This window comes from Triticum aestivum, chromosome 3A (assembly GCF_018294505.1).
Source record: "Triticum aestivum cultivar Chinese Spring chromosome 3A, IWGSC CS RefSeq v2.1, whole genome shotgun sequence".
In the NCBI taxonomy this organism is placed as follows: domain Eukaryota; kingdom Viridiplantae; phylum Streptophyta; class Magnoliopsida; order Poales; family Poaceae; genus Triticum; species Triticum aestivum.
Genome location: NC_057800.1, coordinates 209,963,791 through 209,986,501, shown reverse-complemented (window position 1 = coordinate 209,986,501; position 22,711 = coordinate 209,963,791). Strand labels below are relative to the sequence as shown.

General features: G+C 46.7%; 1 pseudogene; it reads right to left on the bottom strand.

The window, feature by feature from the left end:
- Positions 1-22,002: 22,002 nt before the first annotated feature.
- Positions 22,003-22,454, bottom strand: LOC123056885 (phytosulfokine receptor 1-like; annotated as a pseudogene).
- Between the last annotated feature and the right edge of the window lie 257 nt (positions 22,455-22,711).

Below are 22,711 nucleotides of genomic sequence, written 5' to 3'. Positions count from 1 at the left end.
GCTAGGGAGCAGGATGGGCTGCGGGTTAGCTCCCTAGAGATGCTAGAAGCACGTCCGCGTACTCAAGAGCGACGGAAACGGGCTTTGGCCACGGCGGCGTGAGGTCCGGCGGTGGTGAGCTCTCCGGTCCGGCGGGGCAGCTAGCTAGGGGATGAAATCGAGTGCACGGAGTGAGGGGAGGGGAAGAGGAGCTCACGAGGAGTCGCATGAGACGCTAAGTGGGCTCGGGGACGGCTTGGTGACGACGGAACGGCAGCGGCGATCTCCGGGCAGAGGCGGCGGGGACGAGCTTGATGGCGACGCTTCTGGGCATCCGGGCTTGCTTCCGTCATCATGGAGATGTAGTAGACGATGGCGGAGCTCCCGGGGACGGAGAGGGGTCGAGGGGTGGCCGGTGGACGCCGTGGCAGCGAGCGGCGGCGACGGGCACGCTCGGTGGTGGGGAAGAGAGCAAGACAGGGGAGGGGAGAGAGAGCAGCGAGTGAGGGGGCAGAGAGGGGTCTCGGGGGGTGCGTGGCAACGCCAGGGCGATGGGGAGACAGGCAGGGAGGCAGGAGGTGGCCGGCGCGTGCCAGCGCGCGGCGAGCACACACCCTCCTGCCTACTGGCAGGAGGTTGAAGACGGTGGGGGCGCCTGCTGGGCTGGGCCAACAGTGCTGGGCCGCAGCTGGGCCGCCAGGTAGGTTAAGTAGGTGGCCTAGTGGCCTTCTCTCCCTCTCTTTTATTATTTGTTTTAGTTTTTCTAATTTTTCAATTTGTTTTTTGATTTAGCAAAAACACCTAATCATTTCTATAAATCCTGAAATTAATTATGGGCAATAACTAAACTTTCTTAGAGGCCCTTAGCTATTTCCAGAATTTCTGGAGCATTTAATAATATTTATAGCAATTAAATGCCCCAATTCAAATACTTTATGAATTAGTTCAATTATCCAGAATGGCCTAAAAATATTTGCATCATTTTTGGCAGAGGTTTTCACCTTTAACAAAAATAATGAACATTTTCAAAGGCATTTTGGAATCATTGAAGATTATTTTAGGTTCAACCTATTGACTTGATCTGGTGCTAGAGTTTCAACAATCCCCATTTCAAGTTTAAAAGGAATTTAAACATGATGCAAGATGATGATGCAATGACCAGCAAGGCTAATGCTAGGGCTGTGACAAGTGAGACAACCCACCATGTACTCCTACATGGCCTCTCACCGCTACCTTTACCAAATTGTGTTCTCACACTTAACTCTCAACATCAGAACATAGCACTGCACTCCAATTCATTCCCAATGAATCAGACCTGACATACCCTAAGCAATAGCAGGCAATGCATGGTAGGAACACAACATGGCTCAATCAATTCCTACACATGCTAGTGGGTTTCAACAATTTACTGTGGCAACAACAGGTCATGCAGAGGAATGGGTTCAACTACCGCAGCATAAAGTAGCAGTTGAATCATTGTTGTCCTAATGCAATAAAAGAGAGCAGGAGAGAGAGGGTAGGATGGGGGTTTGCTTGCCTGGTAGATCAACAGGGGGGCACTGCTCCTCTGACAGGTACTCTGGATCGGTCTTCGGAGCAGGACCTATCGAGAAGGAACGGTGTCGGCAATCAATACACAAGCATATGCAACAATATGATGCATGAACATTGCATGAAGATGTGATGTTGTTTGAGCTAATGCAACTAGCATTCATTTGGTTGAAGTCCATTTGAACCAAAGGTTCAAATGCATCTCCAAAATAAACTCTTATAAATGCCATTCATGTGTTTTCACGTATACAGCAGGTATAAGTTGGTTTGTCATGCATGAAAATGGTACATATGGATAGATTGCATTTTTCTGATAATTTTTCATATATAAATTATTTCAATCTGAGCTATGGTTGAATTTCTATGAAGTTTTGAAGTTTATATCATTTTCTAGAATTTCCTGATTGTTTTAATACCAGATCCAGTGCAGCATGTGGGAGGAGCTGGGGAGGCCAGAGCTCGCCGGAGCGGAGCTCGCGGCGGCAGCCGGAGCACGGCTCCGAGCGGGATGTGGCTGCAGGGCACGGCAGGGGCGACGGAGGGCCTCTACGGCCTCCTAGCGCCACCAGGAGCACGGTGACGCGCGTGGTTGCGAGCTGCAGAGGCTAGCGTGACGGCGGCGACATGGCCGGTGGCAAGGAGCTACGACCGTGGTGGGGAACGAGGCTACGGTGCGAGAATGGCAAAACGGAGAGAGGGGAACGGAGCAGAGGTTCACAGCGATCTCGATGGCGTCGTCAGCGAGCTCGGGGACGCACTGGAGGCGGCGGGGCAGCGAAGACGATCTCTGGTGGCCGGAGATGAAGACGATGGCGATGAAGGCTCTCCAGGGCTTCCCGAGTCGCGTGGCTCGACGGAGAAGTAGCAGGCGACAGCGTCGAGCTCGTGGACTCGACGGAAGGGCGAGGGGACGGCGGGGAGCGCGTCGGCGGTGAGCTGCGGCGACGGTAGCGCTTCGGCTATCGCGGGAGAGGGGGGAAGAGGAGAGGATGAGGGCGAGGGAGAGTGAGAGGGGCCTGGGGAGTGCATGGCGCTTCCAGAGAGCCGCGGAAGGGAGCAGGGAGGCAGGAGGTGGCCGGGCGCGTGGCCGCGTGCGGCGAGCGTGCGCTCGGCGTCCTCCTGGCGCAGTGGAGACGACGACTGGCAGTGCTAGTCGGCTGGGCCGGCCTGTTGGACCGCTGGGCTGCACAGTGCCCGGCTGCACAGGTAAGTGCCCAGGTAAGTTCTGTTTTAATTTTGTTTTCTGTTTTCTATTTTCTGACATTTGTTTCTGCTTTAAAAATAATACTAAACTAATTTATTTTCTTATGCCAATTTTTGTAGGAGCTAGTGGTATTATTCCAGAGTTCCTCAACAACTAGCATAATTTTTGGACATACATTATATATATAACATATATATATCCAATGGAAATAATTATGCATTAATTCCAAATGGCCAAAATAAATATTTACGAGCTCTTGGAAATATTTGTTTGAGTTTTACCTCTGGCCAATATTTTCAGAGAGCAACATGAACATTTTCTTGGACCTTTTTGGAGCAATTTTTATCTGGGTTATTTAAAGAAATGATTTATGAGGGTTTCACAAATCCCCATTTCAATAAACATGATGCACACATGACTGGCTAGTCTAGGTCATACCAGAACTAGAGATGTGACAGTAATGGGTTATGTTTTCTCACATCTAAGATAAATTATATTGTCATGGATCATCCAACATGTTGAGCTTGCCTTTCCCTCTCATGCTAGCCAAATTCTTTGCACCAAGTAGAGATACTACTTGTGCTTCCAAATATCCTTAAACCTAGTGTTGCCATGAGAGTCCACCATATCTACCTATGGATTGAGTAAGATCCTTCAAGTAAGTTGTCATCGTTGGAAGCAATAAAAATTGCTCTCTAAATATGTATGATTTATTAGTGTGGAGAAAATAAGCTTTATACGATCTTGTGATGTGGAAGAAATAAAATCGACGAACTGCATAATAAAGGTCCATATCACAAGTGGCAATATAAAGTGACATTCCTTCGCATTAAGATTTTGTGCATCCAACCATAAAAGCACATGACAACCTCTGCTTCCCTCTGCGAAGGGCCTATCTTTTATTCTTGTCTTATACTTCATGCAAGAGTCACGGTGTTCTTCACCTTTCCTTTTTTTACATTTTATCCTTTAGCAAGCACATTGTGTTGGAAAGATCCTGATATATATGGCTAATTGGATGTGGGTTTTCATGAACTATTATTGTTGACATTACCCTTGAGGTAAAAAGTTGGGAGGCAAAACTATAAGCCCCTATCTTTCTCTGTGTCCGATTAAAACTTCATAACCATAAATATCGCGTGAGTGTTAGCAATTGTGAAAGACTAAATGATGGTTGAGTATGTGGACTTGCTGAGAAGCTCTTATATTGACTCTTTCCTATGTTATGATAAATTGCAATTGCTTCAATGACTGAGATTATAGTTTGTTAGTTTTCAATGAAGTTTCTGATTCATACTTGAGTATGTGAATGAATTGTTACTTTAGCATAAGAGATCATATGACAACATATATATATATGGCTGGACTATTCTGTTACCGGTAACAGAATAATATTATGTTACCCCCCGGCCACCCTCCATCAGAAACAAAAAAACCAATTTGAACCGGTACGTGCCCGTCCTACCCAAGGAGAAAAAGAAAACTCTTATCCACTCCCCACCCCGCAGCCTCCCGATTCACCTCCACCTTCCACCACCGGGTGTCGTCCCCCGCAACTCCGACGACCTCCTTCCCCCGCTTTAGCCGCCTCCCTCCCCAGCGCTAGCCTCCTCCCAGTGCGCCTCCATCCGGCCTCGCCTCAAGCGCGTCGCCATCTGACCTCCTCTCCAAGCGCGCCGCCGGCCAGCCTTCTCCCCAGTGCGCCGTTGCCTGGCCCTCCCCCTAGCGTGCCGCCACCGGCCCCACCCCCCGTGCGCCACCGCCGGCCCCCTCTAACACTAAGCGCCACTGCCGGCCCACTCTCCCAACGCACCATCGCCCCGCCCCCTCCCTCAGCGCGCCACCGAGCGCCCCATCTAACACTAGTAGTGCTACTCCCTGTCCCCACTTCATCGTTGCTGCACACCCTCATGGTGGAGGCGCAGCACCGCCTTCGGGATTGTGACGCCCCCGATTCAATCATACACTAATCATACACGCAAACATGTACGATCAAGATCAGGGACTCAAGGCAAGATATCACAACACAACTCTACAGATAAAATAAGTCATACAAGCATCATATTACAAGCCAGGGGCCTCGAGGGCTCGAATACAAGAGCTCGATCATAGACGAGTCAGCGGAAGCAACAAAATCTGAGTACAGACATAAGTTAAACAACTTTGCCTTAAGAAGGCTAGCACAAACTGGGATACAGATCGAAAGAGGTGCAGGCCTCCTGCCTGGGATCCTCCTAAACTACTCCTGGTCATCGACAGCGGGCTGCACGTAGTAGTAGGCACCTCCAGTGTAGTAGGAGTCGTCGTCGACGGTGGCGTCTGGCTCCTGGGCTCCATCGTCTGGTCGCAGCAATCGGGGATAGAAAGGGAGAAAAGAGGGAGCAAAGCAACCGTGAGTACTCATCCAAAGTACTCACAAGCAAGGAGCTACACTACATATGTATGCATTGGTATCAAATGGAATAAGGCTATCATATGTGGACTGAACTGCAGAATGCCGGAATAAGAGGGGGATAGCTAGTCCTATCGAAGACTACGCTTATGGCCACCTCCATCTTGCAGCATGTAGAAGAGAGCAGAAGGTAAGTCCACCAAGTAGCATCGTGTAGCATAATCCTACCCGACGATCCTCTCCTCGTCGCCCTGTTAGAGAGCGACCACCGGGTTGTATCTGGCACTTGGAAGGGTGTGTTTTATTAAGTATCTAGTTCTAGTTGTCATAAGGTCAAGGTACAACTCCAAGTCGTCATGTTACCGAAGATCACGGCTATTTGAATAGATTAACTTCCCTGCAGGGGTGCACCACATTTCCCAACACGCTTGATCCCCTTTGTCCGGACACACTTTTCTGAGTCATGCCCGGCCTCGGAAGATCAACACGTCGTAGCCCTACCTAGGCACAACAGAGAGGTCAGCATGCCGGTCTAAATCCTATGGCGCAGGGGTCTGGGGCCATCGCCCATTGCACACCTGCACGTTGCAAGCGCGGCCGGAAGCAGACCTAGCCTAGCAGGCGTTCCAGTCCAATCCGGCGCGCGCCGCTCAGTCGCTGACGTCACGAAGGCTTCTGCTGATACCACGACGTCTAGTGCCCATAACTATTCCCGCATAGTTGGTTAGTGCGTATAGGCCAGTAGCCAGACTCAGATCAAATACCAAGATCTCGTTAAGCGTGTTATTTTGAAATAACCACAGACACGACTAGAGCCAGGCCCACCTCTCTCCTAGGTGGTCTCAACCTACCCTGTCGCTCAGACACAAAGATCCACCCAGAGGGCCGTCGGGACCAAGGTCCTTTCAGCCCCCAATCCGTGAATCACTCGCGGGTACTCCTTGAGCCAACCCGACTTTAGTCATCACATGTATCATGTATAAAGTATATAGTATATACCCGTGAGCACCTCCCGAGTGATCACGGACCGATAGTATAGCATGGCAGACGGATAAGAATGTAGGGCCACTGATGATAAACTAGCATCCTATACTAAGCATTAGGATTGCAGGTAAAGGTAACAACAGTATTAGCAAGGACAGGCTATGCATCAGGATAGGATTAACAGAAAGCAGTAACATGCTACACTACTCTAATGCAAGAAGTAGAGAGAAGGATAGGCGATATCTGGTGATCAAAGGGGGGGCTTGCTTGGTTGCTCTGGCAAGAGAGAGGGGTCGTCAACACCGTAGTCATACTGGGTAGCAGCGGCGTCGGTCTCGGTGTCTAGCGAGAGAAGAGGGGGAAGAAACAATAAATATAATGCAAACAAATGCATGACGATGCATGACTTGACAAAGCGTGATGCTAGCCGTGCCCAATCGCGGTAGTAGGTGATACCGGCGAAGGGGGGAACATCCGGGAAAGTATTTCCGGTGTTCTGCGTTTTTGGACAGATGAACCGGAGATGGAAAGTTGCGAGTTCGATAGGTTAGGGATGTGTGGCGAGCGAACGGGTTACGTATCCGGATTCGTCTCATCGTTCTGAGCAACTTCAGTAGAAAGTATTTCCATCCGAGTTACGGATTAAAAGATATGATTTTCAAAAGAATTTATTAATTTCTAGAATTTAATTAATTATTTAATTTAATTCGAAATTGGATTTATGACATGAGCATGATGTTATGCTGACATCAGCAGTCAATAGTGGTTGGCTGGTCAACCTGACTAGTGGACCCCACTAGTCAGTGACACATTTTAATTAAACATATTAATTAACCTAATCAGGATTAATTAGGGGTGGGCCCCACTATCATTGACTGATTAATTAATTACCTAACAGTTTAATTAGTTTAGTTATTTGATTAGTTTAATTAATCAAAGTTAATTAAGTTAATTAATTAATTAATATGATTTATTTTATTATTTTATTATTATTATTTTTGTTTCTTTTTTTGTAAATGTTCTGGGGCGGGCCCCATATGTCTTAGGCCCCAGGGGCCATAGCAGGTTCGGGCACACAGTTGCGGGCGCACCCGGGCGCCAACGGCGGGGCACCGTGGGGCGCCGGCGGGTCGCGGCCAGGGGCCAACCGGCACCGGGCGAGCCGGTGGGGCGCGCGGGGGCAAGCGGAGGCTCGGGACATGGCGGAGGATGGTGAGGGCGGGGCAGTTGGGAGCGCGGCCGCCGGCGCAAGCAGCGGCGGAGCCGGCGGCGACGTCAGGCGGGTGGCGCGGCACAGCGGAGCAGCAGCACGCGCGGCAGAGCGGCATAGGCGGAACGGAGCGAGGCGCGGGCCGCGACGAGGGAGGAAGGCCGGGCGCGGGCGTCGCGCGGCGAGCACGAACGTGCGCGTGGGGACGTGCAGGGGAGGGCGCAGAGCGGGGCTGGCGAGCCGGGGTGAGGCCACACGCGGGCCGGGCGTGCGAGCGAGGGGGAGGAGGCAGGAGCAATGGCGGGGCTCGCCCGGACGGGCGGAGGCCGGCACAAGGCGCAATAGGGCGTGGGGGCGGTGCGGGAGCCGTGGTGAGCGCGGGCGCGTGCGCGGACGGCGCGTAGGCGGGGCAAGCAGGAGCAACGGCGGGGGTCCTCACCGTGATTCGTAGGGCAAGGGCAGTGGGGCGCAGGGAGCGACTTGGGGAGGAGGACGAGGATGATGGGGACGGAGAGGAGGCAGCGTCAAGGTTGAGGAGGAAGTCCGGCGAGGGAGCGCCGGCGACGGGCGGCGGGGCGGCGTCAGGCGCGCGGGGTCGATCCTGATCCAATCTAGATCGGGAGGGGGAAAGGTGGCATCGTGGGGGGGAGTGGGGCGACGGGGTGGGTTAGGGTTTGGGTCGTGGGGGATAAGGGAGGCGGGATGGTGGCCGGTTGGTCCGGTGGGTTGGCCCAGTGGGGTTGTGCCTGCTGGGCCGAAGCCCAGTGGGGGGTTGCTTTCTCTTTTTTTGGTTTTGTTTTTCTGTTTTTGTGTTTTCTCTTTTTCTTTTATTTATTACTCTTTTCTATTTTAATTCATTTTAAAATACTTAGGCACTTTCTAAAAATATGTTTTCTTTACTATAATTACCCTTGTAATATTCGGCACTCACCGAACATTTTTGTTTCAACTTTTGAAAACTTTTGTTGTTTGACATATTTTGAATTTAAATTCTGAAACGGTTTTGAATCATTGTGAGGTTAGCAACAGTAACCGAGGCGGCGTGGCATGATTAGCGTGGGATTACTTTAGCATGATTACCCGGGCGTCACAAATCTCCTCCACTACAAGAAATCTTGTCCCGAGATTTGAGAGGTGGAATGAGGGGGGAAGGTCTGATTACGAAATTCTAACGGATCTTCTCGGTCTTGGTTGCTCTTCTCGAAGAGATCGATCCATTACACCGATGTCTTCATTCCACTGCTTTACGTCATCATGATGAAGTCGCCATCCTTTCTTCGGGAACTCCATCGTACTTACGAATAGACTAGGAGGGAAAAACTCTATAAGGACGGATTTTAACAAGGTTTAGCATCGGATGGTTAACTCAGGGAAGAAGCATAAAGTAACTCTCGAGTTGATTACATGAAACACATCGAGAGCATTATAAGAGGGTATGAAAGTCTCAAACTGATAAGTAATCGTTCGATGCCTGAAGTAGAGTGTGAAGAGGGATTCGGAGCAACGAAAATAAGTGTTGCGTTTGATACAAGAGTAGATCATCTCTAGGAACGTGCCTCGTGATCTACATAAGAAGCCAAGCGTGAGGAATAACATTTGGAAACAGGGGAGTATAAGAGAGTCAGATTTCGATCCTGTAGACCTGTGGGTTATGGGCCCACCATGTGGATTAACAGTAAAAAGAGCGGTGACATCTTGCAATGTTATGATAGTAAGGCAGGTCAGAGGATAGCCTGCCAGTTATGATGGCAACAATGCTGGTACCAAGGGCGAGGGACGAAGAGAACCATTTTCCTGCTCGTTGAAACGAGGCAGACCAATAGGCAAAGTTCTCGTCCATCAGTGGTTACCGGAATGCTGTCAACAATAGTAACAGGGTCTTACTAACAAGGTTGTACACCGAGGTGTTTACATAAGCAAGGAAATATTACTACTTATATCATATAGATCACCGGAAAGACTAAACAAAATAATGGAAAGGAAAATGTGTCTAAACACATATTTCAGGGGTATATCCTTCCCAAGGACAAGCAAAGCATGATATCCATGACAGGATATAACGTAGAAAACCATTTAGGTTAGGGGAGAGGAAGTTCATGACATTTCCCAAACAATGGTGTTTGAATAATTGATAAAGTAAATTTAGCATGGCACTTCAAATGTTGTTATCGATGATCAGAGTGCCACAGACATGCTTCGAGATAGCATACATGTTCTTCAAGCAAAGGTCAAACTTTGGATACACAAAGGATCCATCACGAACAACTCATAGAATAAGTCTTGCAATAGGTCCTCCAACCAGGTGTGCTAGGCATGACATCACCTTATTGGGTTATAGAAAGACCAATGCTATGACTCTTGGAAAATGTTCCAACCTTCATATCTGACCGGGATTCATATCTGATTGGTGTTAGGATATCTCAGACCCAGGATGCCTGAGGGGAAGGGGTGCAACATAATTGACGAGATGACATTATATGATTCTCGGGAAATGAACTATGGAAGCGAGTTCCGAACAAGGGTTCATCATTAAGCCAAGGAGAGGACGAGGAGGTGGCTGATGGACTCAGTGTCATATCATCGGGATTTCCAAAAAGATGGATTTCTACAACTATGTGAACAAGGAGATAACATTTGTCATATCAAATGATATAATTACTAGCACATATGCCCGTGCGTTGCAACGGGGGAGATAATTTTTTTGCGAGAAGCAACGAGAAAGATAATTGATGTGTTAACAAAAAAGGGTCTCCACAATGGAAGGCACCAGAGTGAGGAGTCATGGTCTTCCTGCTGGACATGTTTGACACGGGAAATCTTCATAGTAGTGCGGTTGGTCGGCATGGTGGCGAGCACTCAACTCATGCCTTTTTTCCTCTAGGTCTGCCTCTATCTTGGGGTTGTGCCTACCTCTTCATTTGGTGGCCGCGAGGCAACCTTCAGGACACGGTTGCTTGGACCACTCTATCCTACGACGGCGTAACCAGGTGGATTATTAATTGCAACGCATAAATCACGTTTCATTAGCATAATCAGGCATGAATGTCCATTATTTTTAGGGTTTATTCTCTTTGATTATTTTAGTGCTCAAGTGCCCATAATTTTTCTCCAATTAAAGCCAAACAATATATTCTCTTTTATTGGCATAAGCCCACAATTACTTTCATTTATAGCCAACGAGCATTGCACGAACACGCACCGCTAACCAATGGCCAGCGTGAATATTTAAGAAAATACTATAGCGTCAGATTAGAAAAACAAAATGTTTTTAACATAAAAAATATGAATTGGCGAATATTCTACAAACGTGAACAATTTTTTAAATCCCGAACAATTTTCAAAAAATGCGAACAATTATATATTGAAACTTCCAATATTTTTGAAAAACATGAACAAAATTAGAACAATTAATATTTTTTAAATTCACAAAAAATATTTTGAAAACATGAAAATTTAATAAAGACACAAAATTCTGTGAATTTTTGGATTTTTCAAAAGGGAAACATTGAAAACAATTTTAGACAAAAATTTCTTAGACGAAAATATTATTTTGGATTTGTGACCATTTCACTAAAACAAGAATATTTTAAAATACAGAACATTTTATAAGAAGTGGTTTTTATACAAAATGAGAAAATTTTGAAATAGGATTTTTTAATCGTACATTTTTAAATTAGAAAATTGTTTTTTGAATTCGGACCAGTTTTTGAATATTTGAAAAAAAAAACTGAAATTTTGCATATTTTTGTAAATTTTTACTTGACAAAAAGAAGAAAGTAAAAAGGAAAAATAAAAAAAGAGAAAGAGAAAGGAATGGAAAAAGTAAAATAGAAATAGAACACCGAAAAAGGGGAAATGGGCCGGCCCAGCCTTAGGCGCCCTTTGGCCAGGTTCAACTATTTATCGCTTCATGGGACAAATAAGGTGGTCCTAACTGCATGGGCAATAATAAATGGGCCAAAGCATGCGTGTCCCAATTAGGAATACTAGACAAACCTTTTTTATTTTCTACTTGATAGACACAGAAAAGTTTAGTACCACCTCGGATAGAAAAAAATCTTTTCGACGGTGAACGGATGAAAAAGTTGGCGAAACACACCTTACTTTATTAGTAGGTATAGATGTATGCTCGAGGAAAAACATACACAAATAAACATTGGTTGAAAGGTGCGCCCGAAATATGCCTTAGGTAGCATGATCAATGTTAGAATGGTGATTTCAATAATCAGTAGTCTAAGAATGAATGGTTAATCAATAACTTCAAAGTAATAGGGTTGCCAGAAGGGCAGAATCCAAGCTGCACCATTCGCTTGTTGGTATCCCGGTTAGAAACAACAAGAGGACCCAGAAAAGAATGGTGATGGCAAGAAGCATCACTATACCAAGAATTCTTAAGAGTTGGAGCAATCATCACAACATTCTTGTTATAGAAGATAGTAATACAACAAGGTAGAACATAACCTAAGCTAGATAGCAAGGAAATCAAGGGATAACATGAAAAAAGAACAAATTTGTGTTGGGGGGAAGGCAAGAATGTTGCCGATGATAACACAAATCATCGAGGGGCAAGGACGGTATTTCTCATCATGAATTTGATTGATATTCTAGAAGAGCTCAGAATGTTGATGATGATCACGACATATTTGTCGAGAGATCACTTGAAGATGTAATCGATCGGCGATGACAACAAGTCAAAGGAATGATGAAGTGAAAGGTTATTGGAACCACGGATACGACACAAACTCGAAACCAAGCTTGCGGTTCAAGGCGAAATGATATGAAGAGGAAGATCGACGTAAGCTTAGCTCATCATCGAAAACTGTGCTCCGGGACGGACAAGGTAGCACAGTTAAAATTTAGCACGATAAGGATACAGCCAATCAGGCTAGGAATGACTTGAAGGATTATTAAACTCATAAGCAACGAAAATTACTTAGAGTTATCGTATCGAAGGTCGGAGCGCGGAATCAATTCACTTATTGATGTTCTCGGTTGACGACAACCCATAACTCGTGGAGTGACTCTGATAGGGAAAGGTATTACTCCAGCACAAATTCATAAGATGTAGTCCAATGGCATGATATCCTCGAGATACCAGGGGGATAATACTCGAAGGCATAACAAATGAAATGTTGAAGTGGGTTGTACTGATATATAGAAGACAAGCGCTTTAACTTGTCTGAGAAATGGAATCAAAGGAAGAATATATGGTCGGAACCACAATCATAAATGATCGAACCACGGATACAAGATGAACTTCTAACAAGGGGGTAATTATTTTTACGAGCAGCTTCCATGATAAGTTCTACATCGTGTCCATGGGCATGAACACAAAGTTCAAGGTCGACTCCCACTTCTCCAATGCATAACCTTTCATTCACTTCTCATTTTCGAATGAGTTGTAGTGTTGACATTTTATCTGGCAAAATACCAGAAGAGTATGACTCGTGAAAACTTCGAGTTCACACATATTAAGGAAGGCATAGGTTCAACCCATCGGGATATCATGGAAACATATACCACAAGCTTCGAGAGTAATTATCACCAACTCGAAAGCAGAGCATGGTTGGTCAATCAGAGGATAGGATTTACCAATGGAGAAAGAACTTCCAAAGTGATTGAGTATGAAGGACGCTATCGGATAAAATCCAACAAAGGATTCGGTGGTCCTCAAAGGATCTGATGTGAGCATCGGTACTCAACCAGAGGAAGAAACAACGCAAGGAGATCAGACTATAGAAACAACTGACTAATTCAAAGCTCAAATGCAAAAGAATTATGATTTCCGATCAAGGGATCAGAAGCAAACACTCTGATTAAGGATGGATAAGTTGTGTATGCTTAGGGTTACAATCGATGGCAATCCGATTGGTCGAGAACCAGCTCATGTTTAAAATGATGTCTGAGCCAGAAGGATAAATCCTGAGGATTGCAAGCATCCGCAACATATCGAATCAATAGACTCTAAATGATAATGACAAAGGATGCCAATAAGATTACCAGAATTATTGGATTAATCATAATGCTAGCAAGCCAGAATTTCAAGAGCATTAGGCTGTTGAGGATTTTTAGAAGAACGAACGGTATTACGAAGACTTTTGTGAAATACCTGAATCAACTGGGGGTGAACGGATACTCGATAAGTGCGAGAATAATCCATAGGGGTATTCAGGTGACAAAGAACAGCAAGGCACTAAGCTCAAAGGATTCTTGGAACAACAGAGAGTATTTCAGGACATCTTGTAATAACAAGATCAATGGGGAATGATTGTATGAATGGCAAGTGTATGCAGTTTTCATAGGGGTTGACGGTGGAAGGAAATCGCAAATGCGACATCACAAAGACTCGAGAGAACATTGTAGAGTCACTTCGGAATCTTCTAGTGCATCAGGCGATCATCTGAAGTGAGGGGCTCTCCAGAAGAAAGTATTTTCGAGAACCTAAAGTTAGTTTTGTTTTTAGCAAAATCATTGAACCCGAATAGAAGAGAGCTCAGAGTCCCGAAGTAAAGATCGAGGAGTAAAAGATCCTAGTACCACCCAATGGCGATGTGGGCCCATGGGCCGCACAGCCATGTAAGTAAAAGTTTTGTAAAGTCTAGACTCGACTTCGGCCAAGGAGTGTGGAAGGGGGATTCCTACAGGCAGTCGGCTCTGATACCAACTTGTGACGCCCTGATTCAATCGTACACTAATCATACACGCAAACGTGTACGATCAAGATCAGGGACTCACGGGAAGATATCACAACACAACTCTACAAATAAAATAAGTCATACAAGCATCATATTACAAGCCAGGGGCCTTGAGGGATCGAATACAAGAGTTCGATCATAGACGAGTCAGCGGAAGCAACAAAATCTTAGTACAGACATAAGTTAAACAAGTTTGCCTTAAGAAGGCTAGCACAAACTGGGATACAGATCGAAAGAGGCACAGGCCTCCTGCCTGGGATCCTCCTAAACTACTCCTGGTCGTCGACAGCGGGCTGCACGTAGTAGTAGGCACCTCCAGTGTAGTAGGAGTCGTCGTCGACGGTGGCGTCTAGCTCCTAGGCTCCATCGTCTGGTCGCATCAATCGGGTATAGAAAGGGATAAAAGAGGGAGCAAAGCAACCGTGAGTACTCATCCAAAGTACTCGCAAGCAAGGAGCTACACTACATATGTATGCATTGGTATCAAATGGAATAATGCTATCATATGTGGACTAAACTGCAGAATGCCGGAATAAGAGGGGGATAGCTAGTCCTATCGAAGACTATGCTTCTGGCCACCTCCATCTTGCAGCATGTAGAAGAAAGCAGAAGGTAAGTCCACCAAGTAGCATCGTGTAGCATAATCCTACCCGGCGATCCTCTCCTCATCGCCCTATTAGAGAGCGACCACCGGGTTGTATCTGGCACTTGGAAGGGTGTGTTTTATTAAGTATCCGGTTCTAGTTGTCATAAGGTCAAGGTACAACTCCAAGTCGTCATGTTACCGAAGATCACGGCTATTTGAATAGATTAACTTCCCTGCAGGGGTGCACCACATTTCCCAACACGCTCGATCCTCTTTGTCCAGACACACTTTTTTGGGTCATGCCCGGCCTCGGAAGATCAACACGTCGTAGCCCTACCTAGGCACAACAGAGAGGTCAGCACGCCGGTCTAAATCCTATGGCGCAGGGGTCTGGGCCCATCGCCCATTGCACAGTTGCACGTTGCGAGGGCGGCCGAAAGCAGACCTAGCCTAGCAGGCGTTCCAGTCCAATCCGGCGCGCGCCGCTCAGTCGCTAACGTCACGAAGGCTTCGGCTGATACCATGACGTCGAGTGCCCATAACTGTTCCCGTGTAGTTGGTTAGTGCGTATAGGCCAGTATCCAAACTCAGATCAAATACCAAGATCTCGTTAAGCGTGTTATTTTGAAATAACCACGGACGCCGACCAGGGCCAGGCCCACCTCACTCCTAGGTGGTCTCAACCTGCCCTGTCGCTCCGCCAGAAAGATCCACCCAGAGGGCCGTCGGGACCAAGGTCCTTTCAGCCCCCAATCCGTGAATCACTCGCGGGTACTCCTCGAGCCAACCCGACTTTAGTCATCACATGTATCATGTATAAAGTATATAGTATATACCCGTGAGCACCTCCCGGGTGATCACGGCCCGATAGTATAGCATGGCACGGACAAGAATGTAGGGCCACTAATGATAAACTAGCATCCTATACTAAGCATTAAGATTGCAAGTAAAGGTAACAACAGTAGTAGCAAGGACATGCTATGCATCAGGATAGGATTAACGGAAAGCAGTAACATGCTACACTACTCTGATGCAAGAAGTAGAGAGAAGGGTAGGCGATATCTGATGATCAAAGGGGGGCTTGCCTGGTTGCTCTGGCAAGAGAGAGGGGTCGTCAACACCATAGTCGTACTGGGTAGCAGCGGCGTCGGTCTCGGTGTCTAGCGAGAGAAGAGGGGGAAGAAACAATAAATATAATGCAAACAAATGCATGACAACGCATGACTTGACAAAGAGTGATGTTAGGCGTGCCCAATCGCGGTAGTAGGTGATACCAGCAAAGGGGGGGAACATCTGGGAAAGTATTCCCGGTGTTCCGCGTTTTCGGACAGATGAACCGGAGGGGGAAAGTTGCGAGTTCGATAGGTTAGGGATGTGTGGCGAGCGAACGGGCTGTGTATCCGGATTCGTCTCGTCGTTCTGAGCAACTTTCATGTAGAAAGTATTTCCATCTGACTTACGGATTAAAAGATATGATTTTCAAAAGAATTTATTAATTTCTGGAATTTAATTAATTATTTAATTTAATTCGAAATTGGATTTATGACATCAGCATGATGTCATGCTGACGTCAGCAGTCAACAGTGGTTGATTTGTCAACCTGACCAGTGGACCCCACTGGTTAGTGACACATTTTAATTAAACATATAATTAAGCTAATCAGGATTAATTAGGGGTGGGCCCCAATGTCATTGACTGATCAATTAATTACCTAACAGTTTAATTAGTTTAGTTATTTGATTAGTTTAATTAATCAAAGTTAATTAAGTTAATTAATTCTTTAATTAATTAATTAATATTATTTACTTATTTACTTTATTATTATTATTTTGTTTCTTTTTTTGTAAACGTTCTGGGGCGGGCCCCATATGTCATAGGCCCTAGGGGGCCATAGCGGGTTCAGGCACACGGTTGCGGGCGGACCCGGGCGCCGACGGCGGGGCATCGCGGGGCGCCGGCGGGGCGCGGCCTGGGGCCAAGCGGCACCGGACGAGCCGGCAGGGCGCGCGGGGGCGAGCGGAGGCACGGGGCATGGCGGAGGACGGCAAGGGCGGGGCAGTTGGGAGCGCGGCCGCCAGCGCAAGCAGCGGCGGAGGCGGCGGCGACGTCAGGCGGGTGGCGCGGCACAGCGGAGCAGCAGCGCGTGCAGTAGAGCGGCAGAGGCGGAACGGAGCGAGGCACAGGCCGCGACGAGGGAGGAAGGCCGGGGTGCGGGCGCACGCGCGGTCACCGTGCGGCGAGCGCGGACGCGCGCGCGGGGACGTGCAGGAGAGGGTGCGGAGCGGGGCTGGCGAGCCGGGGCGAGGCCACGCGCGGACCGGACGTGCGAGCGAGGGGGAGGAGGCAGGTAGCAATGGCGGGGCTCGCCCGGACGGGCGGAGGCCGGCGCAAGGCGCAACAGGGCATGGGGGCGGTGCGGGAGCCGCAGTGAGCGCGGGTGCGTGCGCGGACGGCACGTAGGCGGGGCAAGCGGGAGCAGCGGCGGGGGTCCTCACCGGGATTTGTAGGGCAAGGGCAGTGGGGCGCGGGGAGCGACTTGGAGAGGAGGACGAGGACGACGGGGACGGAGAGGAGGTAGCGGCGAGGTTGAGGAGGCAGTCCGGCGAGGGAGCGTCGGCGACGGGCAGCGGGGCAGCGTCAGGCGCGCGGGGTCGATCCCGATCCAATCTGGATCGGGAGGGGGAAAGGTGGCGGCGTGGGGGGTAGTGGGGCGACGGGGTGGGTTAGGGTTTGGGTCGTGGGGGATAAGAGAGGCGGGATGGTGGCCGGTTGGTCCAGTGGGTTGGCCCAGTGAGGCTGTGGCTTGCTGGGCCGGAGCCCAGTGGGGGGTTGCTTTCTCTTTTTTTGGTTTTGTTTTCTGTTTTTCTGTTTTCTCTTTTTCTTTTATTTATTACTCTTTTCTATTTTAATTCATTTTAAAATACTTAGGCACTTTCTAAAAATATGTTTTCTTTACTATAATTACCCTTGTAATATTCGGCACTCACCGAACATTTTTGTTTCAACTTTTGAAAACTTTTGTTGTTTGACATATTTTGAATTTAAATTCTGAAACGGTTTCGAATCATTGTGAGGTTAGCAACAGTAACCGAGGCGACGTGGCATGATTAGTGTGGGATTATTGTAGCATGATTACCCAGGCGTCACAGAGATGCTCCACCAGGTTCTCCTCCTGCGCTAACTCAAACTGCCGCGCATCGTCCTTTGAACAGCCGGGCCTCCTATCCCCGAGCTGGCAGGCCTTCATCTTCGGCCGTCAGCGTGGCGCACAGGGCGTTCACCACTGGCACCACTGGCCGTTCACCGTCAACACTCGTGGCCGTTCAACGACTATCTTTGCCACATACGTTTTCTGGATTTATTGAAACATGCAGAGGTAAGCAACGTGACAAGTTCAAAGAGCATTGAGATTAACATACACTGCTCTGCTAATCCCTACACTGCTTACTTAGTACTAGTTCCAATCATGCCCTGTACTAAAAAGAAAACATACACTAGGTGTCACAGTTCACTGTGGATTTTATCATCAGTTCATGAATAATTACAGAAAAAAGATCAATGTGTGTTACTACCATGCAAGGCTCCCCTGCTGGATGTCAGTGCCGAAGGGGCATCCCCACGGCCATAGAATTCTCTCTGCTCCTGCAATTCAAGGTTGATTTTCCTCTTAAACATTCACACGGAAAGAATAGAGCTCCTCCATACACATTGTGCGCCGGCGTCAGAACATGTTATACTAATTAGTAAGTTCAAGAACTATGTTCTAAACTGAAGCTCAGACAAGGAGACAGGGATGATTGTTGTTCATTTTATTCAGCCCATAACTATGCTCTGTTGTTCATTTTATTCAAGAGTTCCAACTTGAGGTGGATGACCGTTAACCCTGCTATTGGATAGATGTGCCTTCTTCGACATCACTGTGATATCCACCCATTGTGCTTATTGATGTGATGTTGTGAACTTTTTTAGTGTTGTAAAAATTGTTTACTTCTAGTTGCTGCTTGATGCCATGGCTGAAATGTGCAAGTTCAATCATTGTCATAGAGCGAGTCTGGAAGTTTGATTTATTTAAAAAGTAGGAAAAGAAAAATCTCAGTGCTAGTGTGGAGAACCTGCAGGTTCTAATAATGTTGTATGCCAGGTTAAGGACAGTCATCCGGGTGCAAGGGAGCAACTGCTGATGGAGGTCAAGTCAAAGTGTTGTGACTGGCTGCTTCAAATCCTCTGATGGTAATGCCCCTCTACATTTGAATTGACAAAAAAGTTACAGAATTTCAGTTCCTTTGTACTTATGAGATCTTCAGTCCACAACAAAAAATTGCCGAGTTCTACTTCCTCGAGATAGGAGTGAGATTTTGATGGGACACCAGATTATGATGTTGGGCTAGAAAATTTAGCAGATGATGATGTTGTACATCAATTCAGACCAGCGAGACCGTAAGCTAAAAGAAAAAATATACAGGAGTTCAAAGTCGTGAAAATAGGGGGATGTTTGTTCGTATGTCTAAAAATAATTGAGTTTATATAGGAGTTCAAATGGATAAAAATGAATAGTTATATGTTTGAAGTTCATTGACCAAAATTCTAAAAGTTCAAATTGAGAAACGTGGTAAGTTCAAACGAAAAATAAATGAGCCTTTCGACAATTTCACTGAGAAAAAGGTACGGAGTTTATGTATAACTATAGCTAGTGCCCCATCGAATCAATATTGTAATGTAGTAAAATAGTTTGTTTACATCTCTCTAGCTGTATGAGAATGAATGTTTTGTTATTATATCTGTTTCATTGCTTGTCTTCAGTCACCTAAATAAGTTCAAGAAAAATCTCTAAGTTTGGTGCGTGTGCTGCTACAAATCTAAACTTCCTTCCAATAATTCTAGTACTGATGAGCATCCAGTTGATTGAAATCATGTACTCCTAGTTGGTTTCTGAGACCCTCACTGGTCCTTCTATATATAGAATCTGTGCCTGATAGCCATACATGACTTTTGTGTATGACAAACTATGTTTTTAAGGCATCTCTAAGGTGACGCCTAGGCGTCGAGGCGCCCCCCAACGCTTTGCAAATATGTTCGCTTTAGGCGCCTAGGAGCCCCCCAGCACCTTAAAGCAAAGCGTCACCTTAAAAACATAGATGAGAAATGGTGCGAGGAAATTCTGAATACGTGGCACGGCCGCTCTTGGACAGTAAACATTTATATCATATTTATTTGTGCAGCCAGTCTGTGCTTCTTTAGTTCTAAAATTCCCAGAGCGTCAGTGCAACTACATATTCGGGTATGCTATGTTGATTATATAATTTTCCGTATGCTTGTATGTACAAAAATATGGTATATTTACTGCTTCATTTTCTTGTGGTGCGAATGTTGTACATAATTTGTGCTGACTAGCAGCCTCCCCCACTGCGCCACCACCCCGGCCCCCACTGCGTCGCCACCCCGACCACCAGCCTCCCCGGGCATGGTACGCAACCCACTCCTTGTGCCACACCGTCCTCCATGCCCCGCCCCGCGCCACCAGCCGCCGCCTCCCTCCTGCGGACCACCCGCGGCTGCCATGCCAAGGCTTGCGCTCAGCGGCCGCGGGGGGAGCAAAGGGGTCAAGGATCTTCATCTCGGCAGTACAACTGCACGCCTCGTCGACGTTCATGAAAAGTGTTGCTGTTGTACACTCAATATAGGTGCACACAGCAATAAGGGAGAAGCGCACATGAAGCAGGTGAGGAGGTGTGTGTGTGCGAGAGATGATACTCAACTTGTACTGCTGCTGTACTCGCGCGTGAATGATTTTTTCGTGCTCATTCTTGTACTACCTACCATGAAAAAACCTGACAATATAATACTTGATATTTGTGTATTCTATCATCAGTTCATGGAGAAGAAATTCTTTTTTCTTCAGTGTGTATTCTAGTGTGAGTTCTGTGTGTATTTTTGTTCTCTTTTCTTCAGTCCACAAGAAGAAAAAATGTCAGTTCATGAATAGAGAATGTTTGTATTAAACTTAATATTAGTTTGATGTATATTCTAACGTCAGTCCATGAAAAAGACACAGAAAAGTTGGTGTGTATCAAGAAATATCGTTAGTTCAAGTTTTCAAGCTTCAAAATTCTGTAAGTTTGGATATATCACCTGAATAAGTAATGATTTGTAGCAAGTTTCTTCAGTGTCAATTCTGATTCAAGTACCATGTTCTTCCTAGCCCACATGGCGCTTGTGTTAATTATTATGGCATGTGTAGTACACATATTTAAAAAAATTCTATATTTACAAAACATAACTATCATTCCCAAAAACCTACAAAAAAGTATCAATTTATATTGATACTTGTTCTTGTCCTTATATTGCAACAGTGCAATGACAAAAAAATCATCAGTTCAACAGCATGGACATGCTAATGCTGTAGTGATCTCGTGCGCGGCCACAAGTTCTAAAATGAAGACAAAAGAAAAATGGAAGCGAAAAAATAAGAAAAATAAAAATCTAAAAAAAGGTCACTTCTATAAGGTCAAGTGCTCATCAAACACAATTAAAAAATTGTGAGTTCGTATATGGAAAGGTCATGTATAGCATATAAGTTAAAAAAATAAAACATAGTTAGTTCGTTCTAGTGAATTCAAAGAAAATTTGAAGAGAAAAAACATAAAATATTTATTACAAACAAAATTCAGTCAATTCGCCTACATAAAACTGTGCAAGTTCGGGTGAGGATGTCACCATCAGTTCGGACGAGAAAACAAAATTATCATTAAAACCCCAAAAGTTTCGCTTCTATAAGTTTAAGTGCTCATCCGACACGGTTCAAAAAACCTGGTTGGAGAAGTCCACCGTTCATTTCGGTAGTCCCAAAAAATGATGCATTCTTACTGTATACAAAACTACACCTTAATCATAATAAAATTGAGAAAAAGTTCAACATAACAATTCAGTCACTTCAACGGATATAAGCCATTCAATCTCGAAGACGATGACACCAACAAATTGTATGAAAAAAATGTAAAGGTAAAAAACAAAAAAAGTTCAACATCACAAATTCAATCAGTTCAACGGGTATAAGCCACTCAAGCTCGGAGACGATGACATTCGACAAATTGTACGATAAAAAATGTAAAGGCAAAAAACAAAAAAGTCATCAATTAGTCCAAGGTCTGACTATAGAAAGGTTCAAACTCTTTAGGTGAAATAGTTTGATGGATAAAAACGGTATTGAAAAAAGATTACTCTAAAAAATAGTTAAACGGCCATGCACTTTTTACATCCGCACGGTGAAAAACTTAGCAATCCCGCTGAGTTAATCATCATCCATTCAATCTTTATACGTGAATCAACTCTTGTCAAAATGTACATGAGATATTACTGTCACATCTAGCTACTGTTATATCGATTCAGTCATCAACACAAGCTTCAGTTATCTATCGTGGCGGAGCGAATCTCCGGGACCGCGGCGACTGCGGTGATGGCGTCAAGCCGCTCGATGAGCTGCTGCGCCATGGGCCTTGCCTTGGGGTCGTCACTGACGCAGGCACACGCCAGCCCCAGCACCCTCGCCGCGTCCTCCCAGTGCCGCCCCGACACAGCGGCGTCCACGGCCTTGTGGCCCCGCCCCTCCCGCTGCAGCTGCACCGCCCATGCCGTCATGTCCCGTGCGCCGAGCCGCACCACCATATCCACGAGACTCCGCCCCGTCACCAGCTCCACCAGCACCACCCCCATGCTGTACATGTCGCCCCAGTACGTCGCCGGCAGCGAGTGCCCCTACTCCAGCGGGATGTACCCAGCGTGCCCACCATGTTCGTTGTCACGTGCGTGTCGTCACTCCCGCGTGCCAGCCCGAAGTCCCCTAGCCGCGCCTCCATCGCCGTGTCCAGCAGGATGTCGCTCGGCTTCACGTCTCGGTGCATCATCCACGCGTCGCCGCCGTGCCGGTGCGCCAGCCCGCTCGACGCGCCCCGCACGATCCGCAGCTGCGCCAGCCAGGGTAGGGGGTCGCCGGCGTCCGCGCGCTCGTGGAGCCAGTGGTCCAGGCTGTTGTTCTCCATGTACGGGTAGATGAGGAGGCGGACGTCAGTTCGATGAGATGAGGAGTCATATGATCACTTCGACAAGATTAAAA